The sequence below is a fragment of the Macaca fascicularis genome, chromosome 4 (assembly GCF_037993035.2).
Source record: "Macaca fascicularis isolate 582-1 chromosome 4, T2T-MFA8v1.1".
NCBI lineage: Eukaryota > Metazoa > Chordata > Mammalia > Primates > Cercopithecidae > Macaca > Macaca fascicularis.
In genome coordinates, this window is record NC_088378.1 from 133709286 (window position 1) to 133725043 (window position 15758).

The 15758-nt window shown below is 39.3% G+C and overlaps 1 protein-coding gene across 8 annotated transcripts in view; it reads right to left on the reverse strand.

The window, feature by feature from the left end:
* Window positions 1-15758, reverse strand: part of ZFAND3 (zinc finger AN1-type containing 3) — a 336158-nt gene that overhangs the window by 223373 nt on the left and 97027 nt on the right. The window lies entirely within an intron of this gene.

Genomic DNA, 15758 nt, shown 5'->3' on the forward strand with positions numbered 1-15758 from the left:
ATAGCTACAATTCACTGAATACTAACTTGGATGGGCATTTCACATACATTATCTTATTAATCATCCCAACATCACTAAGATGGGTATTACCATATTGTTTTGCTTCTAAAATGTACTTTTTAAAAAAATCACATTAGCATTTCTGTAACAAGGAAATACCTTAGAATTGTTTACAAGCAATGAATAATTTAACCTGTTTATGCCAGAGGTTGGAATTTTTTGAATTTTTGCAATGAGACCAGGGCAATGACCTTGAGCAAGATATAAATAATTCCCACATGCTTAGTGTTCCAATAATGGAACACTATGTTACCCCCTCCTCTGCCAAGGTATTATTCAACTTGGGGGGGGGCCGATCTTAAAAATCAAAGACATACAGTCTCATCCCCATTACACAGGTGGGCAGCCTGTTCTAGGTCACAAAGCTAGGAACTATAGAAAAATATCTGACCTTGGGTGTAAGCAAACTCCAAAGGCCAACCCAACATCCTTTGTTCACAACACAGCACCTGGCAGCATAGCACCCCAGGGATTACATGGTGGGCAATCAATAAATGACTTTTCTGGCCAGGCGCAGTGGCTCACACCTCTTATCCTAACACTACAGGAGGCCGAGGGGTGAGCAGAATGCCTGAGCTCAGGAGGTCGAGACCAGCCTGGGCAACATGACAAAACCCCATCTCTACTAAAGATAGAAAAAATCAGCTGGGAGAGGTAGCACATGTCTGTAGCCCCAGCTACTTGGGAGGCTGAGACACGAGAATCGCTTGAACTAGGGACGCAGAGGTTGCAGTGAGCCGAGATCACACCACTGCACTCCAGCCTGGGCGACAGAGCAAAACTCTGTCTCCAAAAAATAATAATAATAATGACTTTTCTGTTACATTCATCTGACTGCTGTTTCCCTTCCTGATCCTATCTCAAGAGGACTCATTCTTATAGCTCTCCCTTCCAAAGACCTCCTGGAATGCTCTATGTTAGGCAAGCTGACCTATTTAAAACCTCATTCCTCAGCAATTCCATTTCCAATATTTGAGCCTTTGACCAGAACTGCCCCTAAAAATAGAATAAGCCAACCTTCTTTTGCCCTCTTTACTATGTTTTACAATTAAAGAAAGCCTCCCTCAGAAAGTATTCTCTGATGCTGACTGTTTGCGCATGTGCTGGAACTGAAGACCTAACAGTTAACTGCCACAAGATGGGGGAAAGGGAGTCATTATTTCTTTCCCAAAAAACAAGTAGATATTCCTTTAGAATCCTGCTTAATATAAACACAAGAGCAATGAGGAAAATTAAGTATCAATAAGTGAAAAAGATGAGTAAGTGGATAAAGAGATGTGTTAATGGTAGCATCTAACATTTATTACATGCCCATAATGTGGCAGGCACAATATCAGATACCTTCAACCCCATTTTACCACTGAGGAAACAGAAGTCCCAAGAGGGTATGTAACTTGCCGAAGATTACAGAACTAGTAAGTGAATTAATCTGGTCTAACTCCAACACCTGTATTCTATTCATCATGCCAAACTTAGGCCTCTGCCCCAATACAGAAGCTGAGGGGTATATACCAGTCCAGAACTAGCACTCTGGTGGTTTGTGAGAATGTCTATGGAAATCAAGTCAGCTCCCTGAGACAGTAAGCTTCTCATATGGAAGAAGCACAACTCCTGCCCTCCCTGACCCTCCAGGCATATGGAAAACAACCTAAAATTCCCAGTCATTTCAGTTCCAACACAACGAAGAATTGAGAATGAAGAAAATCCTACATGCCTGTTTTAACTAATTGAACTTGAACTAGGGGTGCCTCTCCATCCTAAAGAGACTCTCTAGTATGGATGCAGTATACACACATCTGTGGTTTGCAGAACATTCTCTATTGCCAGAATATTGTGATTGTCCCCTCCCCTCTCATCTCCACTCAACTTCTCTGAAGGGGCCAGAATTCCCCACCAAAGAAGCAGGTGCCCTTCTAATGTGGTCACTACCTCTTGTCCACGCAATGTTACAAAAAGCCAGATATAACTCATATAACCTCTGCTACTCCCAATTGTCCAGCAGGAATCATGGAAAGCCTTCAGAGAACAACCTGGCAACAAGTGTGCCAGTTTTAACATCTGAGTTTCAGAAACATGGTAAAAAAAATTTTTAAAAAATTGGCAAAATGGCATTTTTCTCAGAGTCCCTTGATCTCTCTTCAGATAGTCTATGTATTTAAAATGCCCACCATACCTATATATTACCTAAATGACATCCATTACACATTCTGGATAGAAATTTTTCAGCAACATGGTTGTCAATCAGGTTATAAAAGAAATAATATAGCTACTGATATTATTACTCAAAATGGAGATGTTTTAAATCTAAAATAAACCAGATTTTGGCTATTGAGATAATGGTCACTTCTAAACAATGCCAGCTTGGATCACCTGGGTCAAGAACACTGAATCCAAAGGAACTGGCAGAGACTTCTGGGAACTCTGATCCTTTCTCATGTTGAACATGTGAAACTTGAAGCTAACCACAGGCATACAACTACTCACTACCTAAGAAAATGTATGTAATCAACTTGCATGGTCTTGGGACAGACAACAGAGCTCTGTTTGTGACAGTAAGCATGAAAGGTAAAGCTTCACTGCTCCACTGAAACTACTCTTATGGGGCTCTCCAATGGATACCACGTTTCTAAAACCAAGGGGTAGTAGGCTGAATAACGGCCACCCAAAGATATCGAGTCTTAATCCTGAAGTTACCTTACCTGGGGGGTGGAGGGTCCTTTCCAAATTAATTAATGATTTTGAGATGAGATTACCCTGGATTATCCAGGTGAACCCTAAATGACATCACAAGAGAGAGAGTCAAAGAACATTTTTATAAGGGAGTAGCAAAGGGAATTCAGAAAGACACCCAGAGTAAACAGCTACGTGAAGATGGAGGCAGAAGCTGGAGTAACAGGGTTACAAGCCCATGAATGCTGGGGCAGCCGCCAGAAGCTGGAAGAGGTGAGGAATGGATTCTCCCTCAGGGCCACCTTGGAAGGAAGGAAGCCCTCCCAGATCTTGGACTTCTAGCCTCCAGAACTTTGAGAAAATAAATTTCTATTATTCTAAGTCACCAATTTTGTGGTAATTTGTTACAATAGCCTCAGAAAACTAATATACAAGGGTATGTATTCGATCATAGCATATTCCCTCTCAGTAGCATTCAGCCAGATCCATCCTTCTTTCCGGAACACTCTTCATGTCACTCAAATCCCTTCATGTCACTCAAATCCCAGATCAAACAACCCTCTTTCCCCACAACAGCTCCCATTTAGCCACCTTTGCTGCTGCTCCTCCCCTGCAAAGACCCTTAACTGGAGGTCCAGAAACTCAGTCTTCATTACCTCTACTTCTCATTTAGTAGTGACCTCCCACACTCTCGTGGTTTTAAAATACTGTATCTATACACAAAAGATGCACAAATGTTTACCTTCAATCCCAAATCTCTTTACCTTGCTCCAAACTCACATATCTAACTGCTTATTTGACATCTCAACATGTGACTCACACTTAGTATTTCAAATTAGAATTCTCAATATTTCCCACAAATTTGCCTGACCCATCTTTTCCACTCTATAAATGGGAAACCTTCTTCCCAGTTGCTCAGATCAAAATTCTAGAAACCTTTTTTTCTTTTGGAGACAGAGTCTAGCTCTGTCCCCTAGGCTGGAGTATAGCATGATTTCGGCTCGCTGCAACCTCTGCCTCCTGGGTTCAAGCAATTCTTCAGCCTCAGCTTCCTGGATAGCTGGGATTACAGGCGCCTGCCACCACACCTGGCTAATTTTTGTATTTTTAGTAGAGGCAGGTTTTCACCATGTTGGCCAGGCTGCTCTCAAACTCCTGACCTCAGGTGATCTGCCTGCCTCAGCCTCCCAAAGTGCTGGGATTACAGGCATGAGCCACTGCACCTGGCAGAAACCATTTTTGATTACCATCCTTCCTGTAGTCTCACAGATACAACACTCAGCAAGATGCTTAGTTCTACTTACAAACAGACCTCAAATCTATGTATTCCTCTCCTTCCTCAATGCTTCTATGACAGCCACCATTAACACTCACCTAGGCCACTGTAAATAGCTTTTTATTGGTCTTCTCATTTCCACTCTTGACCTTATACAATTGACTTTTCCACGAAGCAGCCATGGTCATCTTTTAAAACAAGTTGGAGCATGTTATTTTCTTGCTTAACACTATCCAACAATTTGCTATTGAGTATAAAATCCAAACTTTTTACCTGGAGAAAGTTTAAAAACAAAACAAAACAAAAAGCCTGGAAATCTCCTTGTGATCTGACTCTGCCTACTTCCCCTCTTCCTCTCTTATCATTCTGCCCCCTCACTCACCACATTTCAACCACACTTGCCTTTTCTCTGTTCCCCAACTGTGCTGCAGGGCTCGTGCCCATGTTGTTCTCTCTACCTCCAAATCACTGTAATGCTGTCTCTTTCTTGTTACTCATAATCTAGTTCAAACCTCCTCAGTTGCCTTCCCTTGACAACCCAATTTATTTTTTTATTTTTTGTTTTTTTGAGACTGGGTCTCATTTTATTGCCCAGGCCAGAGCGCAGTGGCACAATCATAGCTCACTGCAGCCTTGACCTCCTAGGCTCAAGCCATCCTCCCGCTATAGCCTTCCAAGTAGATAAGACTCTAGGCACGCATTAGTCCATTATTTTTTTTAAAGATGGGGTCTTGCTTTGCTGCCCAGGCTGATCTCAAACTCCTCAGCTCAAGTGATCCTTCCACCTCAGCCTCCCAAAGTGCTGGTATTACAGGTGTGAGCCACAACTCCTGTGGCCTGACTCCCCAATTTAAATCAGTTCCTCTTCCTGTTTTCTTCTTTCACAACACATCATTCTTTGATAGCTCACCACATGCCTGTTTGCCTGCTATCTTTCACCACTAGAATGTAAGTGCCATAAGAGTAAAGACTCCTTTGGTCACTCTTGGTTGGTATTTAACAGATACCCAATAAATGCTTGTTAAATGAAGAAATGAAATCTCTTTTGCAGGCCTGAACCATTAAAAAACAACAACAACAACAACAACACCTAAGTAGGTGTTTGAAATGTATTATGTAGAGGTCAAACACCAGCTAGAAGACAGGTTCTCCACAATTCCTGTGGCTGTCAGCCTGTCATCTTTCTGGAGCTCTGCCACAATGCATTACCTATGGCTGGTAGACAACGTCACCCTATGTATCTGGCCATGATCTGTCACTCAGGAGATAACAGGTGGCAAACACTTTTAAAAGTTTCTTTCTAATGAGATACAGTGAGAAATCTGCTTAAATTTTTTTCTTTTTCTAATAAATAATGTTTAATAGTATGTTCTGGTTTTGAAAATACATACCCCTTGAACAGAATGCAGAAAAAAACAAAAAAACAAACTCATTTATAATTCCCCAAAATAAGAAATACTTAATCTTTTTAGATAGATATCCATAATTCAGAATTTATTATATTTACAGTATTGGTTGTTATATGGTATGTTCATAGGTGTTCATTTTATTATGCTTCATACCATATATACACATTACATACAGTCATGTACTGCATAATGATACTTTCATCAATGACAGATCACATACACAATGGAAGTTCCATAAGATTATAGTGCAGCCAAAAACGTCCTATCACCTAGTGGCATCATTGCTGTAGTGTTAGAGCAACACAGTAAACAAACGGACTGTGCTGCCAGTCATATAAAAGTCTAGTACATACAATTATGTATAGTACATAATACTTGATAAAAAATGATAAACAACTATGTGATTGGTTTGTGTATTTACTATACTTTGTATCATTATTTTAGACTGTTTAATTCTTCTGTTCACTAAAAACAGAAGAGGAAGAAGCAGTTGTTAATTGTAAAGCAGCCTCAGGCAGCTCTTTCAGGAGGTATCCAGAAGAAGGCGTTGTTATCATGGAGATGACAGCTCCACACCAGTCACTACGCCTGAAGACCTTCCCGTGGGAAAAGATGTGGAAGCAGAAGACTGATGCTCCTGACTCTGTGCCGGCCTAGGCTAACTGTGTGCATGTCTGTATGTTGGGGCCTAATTAAAAAGCTTTAGAAGCAAAAAATAAAATATTGTTTAAATAAAGGTGCCAGGCCTGGTGGCATGCACCTGTTGTAGTCCCAGCTACTCAGGAGGCTGAGAAAGAAGGATCACTTGAGCCCAGGACTTTTCAGTCCAGCCTAGGCAACACAGTGAAACTCTGTCAAGCAATCAATAAAGAAAACTTATAGAATAAGGATATAATGAAAATATTTTTGTGTAACTATATGTTTGTGTTTTAAGCTAAGTGTGATTACAAAAGAGTCTTAAGTTTAAAATTTTTTTAAGTTTATAAGGTAAAAAAGTTATAGTAAGCTAAAGCTAATTTATTATTAAAGAAAATTTAAAAAATAAACTTAGGGTAGCCTAAGTGTACAGTGTTTGCAACATCTACAGTAACATAATTTCCTAGGACCCTCACATTCACTCACTACTCATTCACTGACTCACCCAGAGCAATTTCCAGTCTTGCAAGCTCCATTCATGGTAAGTGCCTGGGACAGCTGTATACTTTATCTTTCACGCCATATTTTTACCATACCTTTTCTATGTTTAGATACACAAATACAACTGCCTATAGTATTCAATATAGTAACATGTCCTACAGGTTTGCAGCCTAGGAGCAACAGGCTACACCATATAGTGTAGGTGTAGAGTAGGCTATACCACCTAGGTTTGTGTAAGGACACTCTATGATGTTCAACATTGTTTCCGCAATGAAACCCACTAACAGCACTCTATGATGTTCAACACTGTTTCCACAATGAAACCGACTAACAGACTATGTCCCCATCATGAAGCAATGCATGACTATTTTCTTTTGTGTATATATAAAAATTTCATAAAGAAATGCATAATGAAAATCTACAGATACTATTTTTTCAATTTACATTTACATTTAATATTTATACTGCTTATTCTTCAAGAACATATTTGTTGTTCTGTAACAATCCATTACATACTAATACTATAATTTAGTCACACCCTTACTACTGTTGGATGTATAATCATTTTTCCCCAATTTTTTCTATTATAAATATTTCTATAATGAGCATTTTGGGACTTAAACCTTTAATCATAAATCTGTATCTGAATGGCTTTAACACTGATTGTGAGAAGGAGACCTTACTAGACAAAAAAGTATGATTTTGGTAAGTATTGCAAAATTACCTTCCAGGTAAGTTCTACATACTATTTTCAACACATCTTTGCCAACAACATTTTATTTATTTTATTTTATTTTATGAGACAAGGCCTGGCTCTATTGCCCAGGCTGGAGTGCAGTGGTGTGATCTCAGCTCACTGCAACCTCCGCCTCCTGGGCTCAAGCCATCCTCCCACCTCAGCCTCCTGAGTAACTGGGACTACAGGTGCATGCCACCACACCCAGCTAATGTGTGTGTGTGTGTATGTGTGTGTGTTTGTGTGTGTTTGTAGAGATGGGGTTTTACCATGTTGCCAGGCAGGTCTCTGACTAGTGAGCTCAAGCAATCCACCTGCCTCAGCCTCCCAAAGTGCTGGGATGACAGGTATGAGCCATTGTACCTGGCCAACACTGTTTGTACTTTTTAATTTTTACTTGATGGCAGAAATGATTATATTGTTAAATGTTTCTTCGAATTTTTTTTTCAATTTTGAAGGATATCAATGTTTTAATGACAAATAAATTAGCCTTCATGCTAATTCGTCTTGGGGAATTAAAGTAACAGTCCTAATTTCTGGCAATTCTAGAAACATCTTATTTATAGTATTTTCCTGACACATACACAAGACTACTATCTCTCCCCACTCGGAGAAACACACACATGCAAAAAAACTATTTTAATATAAATATAGAAATTTTAAAAAACTCTGTCACCATATCAATGTTCCTCAACAACCTTTTTTTTTTTTTTTTTTTTTTTTTTTTTTTTACCCAACTGGAATGAAAAACCTAGGGCACAAGAAAAATAAAGAAAAGTATAAAGAAAAATCAGTACCAGCACATAAGTATACCAAGCCCTTCCAGTCCTATGGTCCCTGAACTTCTCCAGACTAGACATGTATCATAAAACTAAAAAAATCTAGACTACAAAGAAAGTTCCTTCTTCAATGAAGGGAATCAATCTGCAAAAACTGTCACATTTCTAAAAACTAGTCTGTAAAAACACAATCTGCAAAAACTAGTCACATTTCTGAATTCAACCTCTTCTAATAGTCCAGACAAAGGAGGAAAGGGGAGGGAAGGGTAAGAGGACAAAGAGAAGAAGGGGGCGAGTAGTGGGGTGGTAAAGGAAAGGAAGGAAAAAACAAACCACAATACCTACTACACACTAAATATCATCCTCGTTTTCTTAGAGGTAAAATTAGATTAAAGACTACTAACAATCTGCTTCCCGCCTCATACACATATAGCCAGAAAAACTAACTTCCTATGGCAGCCAGGAAGCAGCCAACAGCTCTACTAAATCATCACTCTCTACTCACCCTAGGCAAACAAGAAAAAGACCAGTTCAAACAGATGACATTCTAGCTGGCAATGACAAAGGAGGCTTTCAACGGTGCAACCAGCCTGTCCAAACTGTTACACATCACTCTAAATCGTTCAGACCATGTCTGCAAATTTTCTTTTTAAGGAAATATTACAATGATGGAGCTGTTAATAAGGGTGTTAGTTTCTATAATGTAACAATATGGATCCTGCTCACTTTAAAAACTAATTTTAATGTAACAATTTAGATCCCAAGTGGGTTATTGTAATTAGCAGTGGTTTTAAATTCAAGGACAGCAGAGCAAAATGCCTCGATTTTTGTGTTTCAAGTATTTGCACTAAAAGTTATAGTGTATAGATGTAAAACTAGTCACATTATCATCTGTGGTCCTGTATATATTACTAAAAGTTTAGTCCGGCACCATCTAACAATTACAGACAAGATGAGGCATGGCCATCAATAAACTAGTCAAAAGAAGAAGAAGAAAAATTAAAATATACAAATGAAAGCCCCTGTAGAAAAGGAGACAAAAATACAATGAAGTGAATTAAAATGCCAAATAATTTTTCCACATACGAGAAACTTAATGAGGCTATCAACTCTAACACACCCAATATATATCAATGACTGCAGCTGTCCCACTATATATCCCCAAATGTAAGATAAGGTTTTCTTCCCTAAAGTTATCTTTCAGAAAGAAGGAACTGCTTTACAATTAAATCCTTACTTTTGAGGCACACACCAATTATTTTATAGTAAGTACTAACAAGGGCCAAAAAAAAAAAAAAAAAAAAAAAGGCTTCAAAAACAACCTGGAAGTGAGAAAGAGAAATCCAAGCATGCAGTCATGCCCAGGGAAATGAATGGTGTTTGGGATTTCAAAAAAGGAATATAGAGTCACAGTCCCAGAGGCATCTCTCCAGTTAGAGTCTGTGAAAGGCTGAGACAGTGAAGTTCTCATCACTAGTCAGAGACACTAGTCAGACATACCGAGGTATGGAAGGATGTCAAGCCAACTCTAATATTGGATACTTTGTCATGGTTACCACAACAAATTAGTTTTATAAAAAGGAGGATACAGTTTTAAACACAGATTTAATACTTATTTCTAGAGAGTGATTACAAATAGTAGCTGCCACTGAAGAAGGCCTCTGAAGATCTTCTAGAAAGCAGTGCAGTAACAGCCTTGAAATGTGAAGAAGATAATAAATGACGTCAAGATGATGACAACTCTCCTAATGTTACATGAACGAATTCTTGTGGCTTGGGATAAATTTTCCAGTGATCATAACATTTACAGATTTCAAAGTGCTTTATCTCAAACAACTTGGAGGCCGAAAAATAAAATGAATATGATATCTTCTGAAAAACCATGGTCAATAACTTTTAAAATGGCTTGGTAAATATTAAATAATAATTTGGTAAATATTGAGTCCAATGTCTGTGCAGCATGGAGAATTTAAATCTGTTCATAAATGTGGAAAAACTAACATTTTAAAATTTATATTAGGAGCATATACAAATTACATATAATTTTATATAATCTATGACCTTTAAATATACATGCAGTTACCATCAGGACAAAATGGGTGAACATATATATAAGATCTCTTGGCCCGGCGAGGTGGCTCACAACTATAATCCCAGCACTTTGGGAGGCCAAGGCAGGCGGATCATGAGGTGAGGAGATTGAGACTGTCCTGGCCAACATGGTGAAACCCCGTCTCTACTAAAAATACAAAAATTAGCTAGGCGTGGTGGCGCACGCCTGTAATCTCAGCTACTCAGGAGGCTGAGGCAGAAGAATCACTTGAACCAGAGTTGGAGTTTGCAGTGAGCCAAGATTGCGCCACTGCACTCCAGCCTGGGCGACAGAGACTCTGTCTCCAAAAAAAAAAAAAAAAAAAAAAAAAGGGCATTTTTCATGTTTTGAAAACACACAGAAAACTTTCTTAACCATCTAGTATGAGAGCAATTACCTGAGAATTAAACTGAGAATGACAAATTTAAGAGAGATAACAATGAGTTATTCTCTGGCCTTATTTTTCTTCTTGCTATCAATGTTGCTTTTGAAAATAGGTGGGGTTGGGGGAACAACAACACTTATGGAGCTTAGAGTACTTTTCCCAAAGTGTGTCAAAATAATTAAATATTCACCTGTCCTACCCAAGTGGCAAATATTTTTGCTTCATCCACTCATCTACTCTCATTAAGATAATTCAGGCTTGCAGAGAGAGGCATTCTTTTATCTATATTTATGGTAAATTAAATCAAAGGCATGATAATTTTAGTGAAAGATGAAAAGTAACCTGAAGTATTATTATTAGATCTTTGTCAGAAAATGTGTCATAAACCTGGGAGATGATAGAGTTACAAGGGTTCAAACTACAAGGTTAAACAGGCTAGAAAAGAAGCTATATAGCTGACAAAGACAAGCACAAGGCACTTATAGAAGCTGGAGGATATCCAAGCAAAGACATCTACACAGGCCAGGCACGGTGGCTCACACCTGTAATCCCAGCATTTTGGGAGGCCGAGGCGGGAGGATCATGAGGTCAGGAGATCGAGACCATCCTGGCTAACATGGTGAAACCCCATCTCTACTAAAAATACAAAAAATTAGCTGGGCGTGGTGGCAGGCACCTGTAGTCCCAGCTACTTGCCAGGCTGAGGCAGGAGAATGGCATGAACCCGGGAGGCAGAGCTTGCAGTGAGCCAAGATTGTACCACTGCACTCCAGCCTGGGCAACAAAGTGAGACTTCATATCAAAAAAATAAATAAATAAATAAAAAAGACTTCTACACGATGCAACATTTCTGTTCATGTCATTCAGGAAAGATAAAAATACCAACAGAACATCTACAAAATATGGAGGAGGAGAAAGCAATATCTAGCAATATGCACATACAAGAAAAATTTTAATGTATACATAATGTCACTGACATATTTTTTAAATGTCATTTGTACTTCAACATCTTTCATTTGTTCAAATTCCAAACATTTTATACCTTACATCAATCAACTAGGCCATTCTCAGGGAGTTCGTGAAAGAGTCAGGATACCACACCTACAATGAAACTAGATAAGGAATGGTTGAAAGGTGACGGCAGAAAATAAACTGCTTTCCTTATTCCCAGTCCAATGCTCACTGACAAGTGAAGTTCAAAGTTCAAAATATCCATTTCCTATTTTAATTATTCATCACAAAATACAAGACTGACCAGAGTTTGCAAAAGAAAATTCTGTGGTTATAACCCCCAGCAGAAAAACAGAAGGGAACTCAAGAGTACATCTTTTCTATCTCTGCCCCAAAAAGACTTAAAGTATTCCTGTTCTACAATAACCAGAGATTCTATTGCTTGTGTATCATATTTCATTGCCCTTGTAATCATAAATTTCTAATGTCCAACACATATTCCTCCCACTGTTGTAAACTCCTTTATAATTCTGTCTTCAGGGTAAAAACAGTTGCTACAGGGGTAGTGTTAAGAGCAATGACCTGGGAAGAAAGGCTTAGTCTGAACGTGGGACCTCGCAACTGGGTTTTGTCACCCATTAAAGTGAGCTTAGACCAGTGACTGCTAACATTCTATAAATCTATGATCACACAATGATATACAGTAGTCCCCCATTATCCTTGGGGGATACATTTCAAGACTCCCAGCAGAAGCCCGAAATCATGGATAGTACTGAACTCTATATACACTGTGCTCTTCCTACACAAACAGATTTCCTAATTTATAAATCCGACACAGTAGAAGATTAACAACAATAGTTAACAGAACAATTTTAACACTATGTCAGCATCACTATGTTTGTGCTTTGGGGCCATTATTAAGTAAAATAGGATTACTTAAACACAAGCACTGAGATACCATGACAGATACCATGACAGTCTACCTGATAACCAAGACAGCTACTAACAGGCAGGTAGTGCATACATAGTGTGGTTATGCTGGAGAAGGGGATGATTCACCACCAGGGCACGATAGAGCAGAACAGCATGAGATGTCATGATGCTATTCAGAATAGTGTGCAACTTAAAACTTACATTTATTTCAGGAGTTTTCCATTTAATACTTTCACAACATGGTTGACTACCGGTACTAGAAACTGCAAAATGTGAAAACATGGATAAAGGGAGACCACTGTAATTATACATGGCATATCCTTTTTTTTTTTTTTTTTTTTTCTTTTTTTTTTTTTGAGACAGAGCCTTGCTCTGTCACCAGGCTGGTGTACCATAGTGTGATCTTGGCTCACTGCAACCTCTGCCTCCAGGGTTCAAGCCATTCTCCTGCCTTAGCCTCCTGAGTAGCTGGGATTACAGGCACGCGCCACCATGCCCAGCTAATTTTTTTTTATTTTTAGTGGAAACAGGGTTTCACCGTGTTAGCCAGGATGGTCTTGATCTCAGACCTCGTGATCTGCCCACCTCGGCCTCCCAAAGTGCTGGGATTACAGGTGTGAGCCACCGCACCCGGCTGGCATACCTGGTTTTATAGCACTATAGTTAACCACACTTTGGAGGTATTGTACTTTTTACAAGTTGAGGGTTTATGGAAACCCTGCATTGAGCAAGTCTTTGTTCCAACAGCATGTGCTTACTTCATATCTGTTTCACATTTTGCATCTATTTGATTCTTCTCTCTTTTCTTCTTTATTAGTCTTGCTAGCAGTCTATCTTTTCCAAAAACCAGCTCCTGGATTCATTGATTTTCTGAAGGGTTTTTTGTGTCTCTCCTTCCGTTCTGTTCTGATCTTAGTTATTTCTTGCCTTCTGCTAGCTTTTGAATGTGTTTGCTCTTGCTTCTCTAGTTATTTTAATTGTGATGTTAGGGTGTCAATTTTAGATCTTTCCTGCTTTCTCTTGTAGGCATTCAGTGCTATAAATTTCCCTCTACACACTGCTTTAAATGTGTCCCAGAGATTCTGGTATGTTGTGTCTCTGTTCTCATTGGTTTCAAATAACATCTTTATTTCTGCCTTTATTTCGTTATATACCCAGTAATCATTCAGGAGTAGATTGTTCAGTTTCCATGTAGTTGAGTGGTTTTGATTGAGTTTCTTAATCCTTAGTTCTAGTTTGATTGCACTGTGGTCTGAGACAGTTTGTTAAAATTTCTGTTCTTTTACATTTGGTGAGGAGTGCTTTACTTCCAACTATGTGGTCAATTTTGGAGTAAGTGCAATGTGGTGCTGAGAAGAATGTATATTCTGTTGATTTGGTGTGGACAGTTCTGTATATGTCTATTAGGTCCACTTGGTGCAGAAGTGAGTTCAATTCCTGGATATTCTTTTTAACCTTCTGTCTCATTGATCTGTCTAACGTTGACAGTGGAGTGTTAAGGTCTCCCATTATTATTGTGTGGGAGTCTAAGTCTCTTTGTAGGTCTCTAAGGACTTGCTTTATGAATCTGGGTGCTCCTGTATTGGGTGCATATATATTTAGGATAGTTAGCTCTTCTTGTTGAATTGATCCCTTTACCATTATGTAATGGCCTTCTTTATCTCTTTTGATCTTTGTTGGCTGCAAGTCTGTTTTATCAGAGACCAGGATTGCAACCCCTGCCTTTTTTTATTTTCCATTTGCTTGGTAGATCTTCCTCCATCCCTTTATTTTGAGCCTATGTGTGTCTCTGCACATGAGATGGGTCTCCTGAATACAGACACTGATGGGTCTTGACTCTTTATCCACTTTGCCAGTCTGTGTCTCTTCACTGGAGCATTCAGCCCATTTACATTTAAGGTTAATATTGTTACGTGTGAATCCTGTCATAATGATGTTAGCTGGTTATTTTGCTCATTAGTTGATGCAGTTTCTTCCTACCAAGGACAGTCTTTACAATTTGGCCTGTTTTTGCAGTGGTTGGTACTGGTTGTTCCTTTCTATGTTTAGTGCTTCCTTCAGGAGCTCTTGTAGGGCAGGCCTGGTGGTGACAAAATCTCTCAGCATTTGCTTGTCTATAAAGGGTTCTATTTCTCCTTCACTTATGAAGCTTAGTTTGGCTGGCTATGAAATTCTGGGTTGAAAATTCTTTTCTTTAAGAATGTTGAATACTGGCCCCCACTCTCTTCTGGCTCATAGAGTTTCTGCTAAGAGATCCATTGTTAGTCTGAGGGACTTCCCTTTGTGGGTAACCCGACCTTTCTCTCTGGCTGCTGCCTTAACATTTTTTCCTTCATTTCAACTTTGGTGCATCTGACTATTATGTGTCTCGCTTGGAGTTGCTCTTCTCGAGGAGTATCTTTGTGGCGTTCTCTGTATTTCCTGAATTTGAATGTTGGCCTGCCTTGCTAGGTTGGGGAACTTCTCCTGGATAATACCCTGCAGTGTTTTCCAACTTGGTTCCATTCTCCCCGTCACTTTCAGGTACACCAATCAGACGTAGATTTGTTCTTTTCACATAGTCCCACATTTCTTGGACGTTTTGTTCGTTTCCTTTTACTCTTTTTTTCTCTGAACTTCTCTTCTCGCTTCATTTCATTCATTTGATCTTCAGTCGCTGATACCCTTTCTTCCACTTGATCATATCGGCTACTGAAGCTTGTGCATCTGTCACGTAGTTCCCATGCCATGGTTTTCAGCTCCATCAGGTCATTTAAGGACTTCTCTACGCTGGTTATTTTAGTTAGCCATTCATCTAATCTTTTTTCAAGGTTTTTAGCTTCTTTGCGATGGGTTCGAACTTCCTCCTTTAGCTTGGAGAAGTTTGATCGTCTGAAGACTTCTTCTCTCACATTTTGATAAGGTTCGCAATATTTCAAACATTTTCATTATTATTATATCTACAATGGTGATCTATGATGAGTGTCTTTAGTGTTACTATTGTCATTGTTTTGGGACACCATAAACTATGCCCATACAAGCCAACAAACTTTTTTTTTTTGTAAGTTAAAAAAACACAGCAGCCAGGCACAGTGGCTCATGCCTATAATACCAGCACTTCAGGAAGCCGGGGTGGGCGGATCACCTGAGGTCAGAAGTTTGAGACCAGCCTGACCAACGTGGTGAAACCCCGTCTCTACTAAAAATATAAAATTAGCCAGGCATGGTGGTGCATGCCTGAAATCCCAGCTACTCGGGAGGCTGAGGCAGGAGAATCACTTGAATCTGGGAGGCAGTGGTTGCAGTGGGCTGAGGTCGTGCCACTGTACTCCAGCCTGGGCAAAAAGAATG